The 4,646-nt window shown below is 43.8% G+C and overlaps 1 long non-coding RNA gene across 2 annotated transcripts; it reads right to left on the bottom strand.

Moving 5' to 3' along the window:
• Positions 1–1,987: 1,987 nt before the first annotated feature.
• Positions 1,988–4,174, bottom strand: LOC101765954. Of its 2 annotated transcripts, none has more exons than XR_001163842.2 (5): positions 4,042–4,174; positions 3,336–3,446; positions 2,519–3,156; positions 2,378–2,442; positions 1,988–2,292 (listed from the first exon to the last, which is right to left on the bottom strand). It is a non-coding gene; the product is annotated as an uncharacterized LOC101765954 (long non-coding RNA). The 2 variants fall into 2 exon arrangements; XR_001163843.2 differs by having other exon boundaries at positions 3,336–3,486; positions 4,042–4,168.
• Between the last annotated feature and the right edge of the window lie 472 nt (positions 4,175–4,646).

Raw genomic sequence — 4,646 nt, 5'->3', positions numbered from 1 at the left:
CTTTCCGTATGGGGGTGGGCGTTGCGCTCCCCGTACCTAGGGTTGACGCTATGGTCGCCTTTTCTCTTTGGATGACGCCTAAAGGCAAAGATTCTCTTTCCTGGGGTCCAGCCCGGTGATCGGATTGGGGCTCCATGCCCGCCAGTCCCTCCCGAAGGGACGATGCCTCCGCCAGAGTCGGAGGTATTCCAGGAGAGCCCCAAATGACTTGGATGGGGGGCCTTCACCTTCCCTGCTATCCCGCGATCCATTCCGCTCTCATCGCGTCCTACCGGGGAGTTCAAGGGTCATCAGCTGGACCCTGCATGCTGCCTCCGGGGGACCCTCGGGGGTTCCGGAACCCACTTTCGCTTCCCTCCTCCATGGCCTCCCGCCTTCCTAGCCTCCGTGGCCCGGGAAGGCGGGAGGAGGATGGGACGACTTCCCGCGGTGAGGGGTACCTCCGGAAGCATGGGATTGTTCCGTCGGAAGCGATCCCTCTGGCATGTGATCTTGGGCCAATTCCCCAACAATCTCCAACTAGGTTGTGCACGTTTCTAACTCTATGGCACACTAATGAATGTGCTTATCTGTGCTTGAAGGTCAAGAGGCGCCATGGAAGTTGTCAAGAGTTAGCTAGTGCAAGTTGCCTGACTCCATTGATTTAAACTTTTTACTTGGATGTAGATGATTATATCCCATGGAGTAGTCCATATAATTGGTCTAATTGTTGTTTGCTCAGCAATATGGAATATGAGAAATAAACTGTGTGAGAAGTCACTTAGAGATCCTACTGAGGTATTATGCTTTGTGTGTTCTTTTTTGAAAAACTGGAGGTGGACAAACCTACAGAAGCCTGAGATCTCACAGATGCAGGAGGATGGAGTCACTATGTTGCAGGAGGCGGTGCTGAATTTCCACCCACATCAGGGGCCATCTCCGGTGGATCAAACGTTGGGGATCCATGGCTGATGTTCAACACAAAGCAAACAACCAAATGTCGTGTGTCCAAAAAATGTAGGTGTCAGAAGAGGCTAAGTCCAAGGACAGGGAGAGTAACTTTGTTAGCCTTTGCTTGTTTTTGGTTTGGAAACTTTGTGATAGTTAGGTGTCGAGCTTTTTTGGCGACCTGCGAGTCGCATATGTTTAGTATACAAAGATTGTAGTAATTCTGTAGTGAGTGGTTTTGGCTAACAAACTATGTGAACCACTGTAATTTCATTACCATGATAATGAAGTTCGGATTAACCAATTCGGGAAAAATTATTCTGGAAAAAATGAGCAAGAACTTGAAAACTTCAGTGCCATTTTAACAAGCTTGGGTCTTCTCTTGACCCCGAAAAACAGCAATCTGCTTTAAACAATGAGCATCAATAAGACTGTTACTGCAGCTTCATTTTCAGTTGCATACGTTTTACCAGAAATGGAACAGATTGTGAGAAAGATAGCAACATTTTATCGATTTAGTCTTGTGCTCAAGAGAAGTGGTATCTGTTCAGGTATAGAGTACTTAGTAACAGATTGTCAAATGACCAAGTCTGAGGAAGCATCTCAACTACCACACAAGATGCATTAAATGCATGACTTCGGAACAAATCACACATGTTGAACAAATTTAGTAGAATTGGTCTAAGGTCTTGCTGCATCTGGTACCCGAGAGGCCGAGATGCACAATGCATTGAAGCATTAAGTTTTAGGGGGTATTTGGATTTTAGTCCGGACTAAAATTCATATCACATCGAATATTCGGAGGCTAATTAGAAGGGCTAAACATGAGCTAATTATAAAACTAATTACACAGATGGAGGCTAATTCCCGAGACGAATCTATTAAGCCTAATTAATCCATCATTGGCACATATTTACTGTAGCACCACATTGTCAAATTATGGACTGATTAGGTTTAATAGATTCGTCTCGCAAATTAACCTCCATCCGTGCGATTGATTTTGTAATTAGTCTATGTTTAATACTCCTAATTAGTATCTGAATATTCGATGTGATAAATATTCGATGTGATAAATATTCGATGTGATAAGAATTTTAGGAGGAACCAACGGGGCCTTACAATAGTTTTCAATGGAATATATTTACATTTGAGGTTAACACAGGTGCAACATGTCGGCATATGTCAATGCCTAGGTTGGACCATCATTTACTAACCTAGAAAAGTTTATGTCGCTAACTTATTATTACAAAATACACCAAATCCAGGATCCTCTCTAGTTGTCCATGTTGATACTTGATGCACCAAATTGTCCTCCAACTTCCCGGTACAGAGCAGCACATTAGTGACTGCAAAAGTGCCTTGCTCCTGCAGGGAAAAAATTATGTAATTCTAGCATATTAAAGTATTTATCGAAGTAGCTCCAGAGATGAATATAAATATAAGTACTTACCATAGTCATAAGATACAAAACATAATTCACATCAATGCTCCCCAACCTTCTTGGTGCTTCTTGATCTGCAATAACACAGAAGCACGTTAATTAGTGTGCAACATCTCCAAAACTCAAGGTTCTAAGTATAGCAGCCAATACCTTTTCTCTCTTTGGTTAGTTGATGACTGCTCTGAACCTCGCTTGAGTCTCCTCTCGTTTCCCTTCGCTCGCAACACTTCAGGTGGATGGATACTTATTTCTACTGGAAACTGTGTTCCAACAAAAGATTCAAACTCCGAAATCTTAATTTTTCCGTTAGTTGTGAAAATATTCCATTTTCTCCTCACATTGCTTGGCCGCCTGCATTCCTGATTTAAGCTTGGACCATGTCTAAGAACACAACCTCTTTATGTTTTGTGGAAGGGATGTACATGATCCTTCAATTATATTCCCATTTGCATCAAAAACAACATTATGGGTGGCTGTTTTAGTCCACCTTTGTAGCAAATAATACTCAGGAATTTCATGGCAGCCTGCACCCAAAGGACAAGAATGATATCGGCATATGGCCGTGCCTAGGTTGGACCATCAGACCCTAACCTACATACAGAAGTTAATGGTTGCTAATATATTACAAAATGCAACAAAGTTAACTAGGATACTCTGAAGTTGGCCATGCTGATAATTGACACACCAATTTGTCCTTCAAGGTGTTTTTCTTTTTTCTTTTGACAGAAAGTCCTTCAAGTTGTTGGTGCAGAGCAGCATATAGTTAGTAATTGCAAAAGCACCTTGCCCTGAGGGGGAGGAAAAAAAAATCCAATTCTAGCATATTAGGATGTTTATCAAGGCAGTTCTAGAAATTCATATAAAACAGAAGTACTTCAGAGCTCGCTGCACTCAACAAGATGACAAATAATAAATGGAGTGATATGGTCACACATTACTGAATCAATAGGTTATTTGAAGAAATTACCAGTAATGTGTTTGTAGCATCATCCTCGCTCCTCGGTCCCTCATGCATTTGTCAAGCCAATGTTCAGCTGTCTCAGCACAAGTCTTAAGATATGTTCCATATACCCTTGATCTGATGAAGAGAAAACTCAACAATCATTGTGTTTTGAATGCTGCCATTACAAGTAAGAGAAAGTTCGACTTATTCACTGACAGTTTGAATGCTGTCATTATATCATTGTGTTTTTCTTTCAAATTTCAAAGAGAACATCACTGTACTGAACTTATTTTCACATAATTGAATACTGAAATTATCATAATTCATAATATTGATATGAAGAATGAACTATTTTTTTGGTGCTAGGATTTTAACAATGAATTGTTTTCCTTTTATGTGCTAAGTTCTGATGAACAGAACCATGAGTTTCTGAAGTCGTCTTGTGCACTGGCCTACATTGAGTCAAGGCATCTTGTTCAATACGAGTATTGCAGGTCCTTAAAAGTAAAAAAATGAAGTGAGAAATGCATATTCTTAGAAAGTACATGGTATATATGTAAGGAAATGGCTACCCAAATTCAGACATTTCACAGATCTAGGCCATATTGCAGAACATGAATCTGACACAAAAATAACCCTAGGTGGTGCCGGTGTTGTAAATGTTGCGCCGGTGGCATGAAGGACTAGCCTAATTTGAGGGAGAAAGGGAGGGAAGGGAAAGGGAGAGTACCGTGGCACCACCGTTTCCTGTTTGTCCCAGTCGAGCTTGGCGGCGATGGCAGCTCGAAATCGCCTGCATGCGGGAGCGAGAAGGCTCCAGACAGCCAAATGGAGTTGAAATGTGAAGGTGAAGTACTTCAGGGGGTTATCTCGAAATGTACCATGGACTAGGACTTGTTTGATCGATGTGGATTTCCTACAGGGGATTTTGTTTAAATTGTAAAGGGTGGAAGTATAGATGTCCATGCAGCCCGCAGCCCGACAGCCCAGCACGAAGTCCGTTTTTTTGCCCATCTCAAGCCCAGCCCAGCCCGTAACTCATCGGGCTCGGGCTGATGCCTCGTGCCGAGCATGGGCCGATGCCTCGGCCCGACGGGCAGCACGGCCCGGTACGGTGGCAAGGAGGCAGCACGTTTAGGCTCGTATAGTACCAACAGAACAAAAATCAACCGGCAAACTGCCAAACTCCCTCGCGAGCTCCCCCGCCGCCACCATTCCGAGCCTCCCTCCCTCGCGAGCTCGCAGCCTCATTCAGCGCCGCTGCCGCCACCTCCCTCCGAAGCTCCGACCTCCCCTCCCCTCCGGTGGGCGGCGCACCGTCGACGCCGCCTCCCT

Source organism: Setaria italica, chromosome IV, assembly GCF_000263155.2.
Source record: "Setaria italica strain Yugu1 chromosome IV, Setaria_italica_v2.0, whole genome shotgun sequence".
NCBI classification, from domain to species: Eukaryota; Viridiplantae; Streptophyta; class Magnoliopsida; order Poales; family Poaceae; genus Setaria; species Setaria italica.
This window is presented reverse-complemented; position numbering and strand designations above follow the sequence as displayed.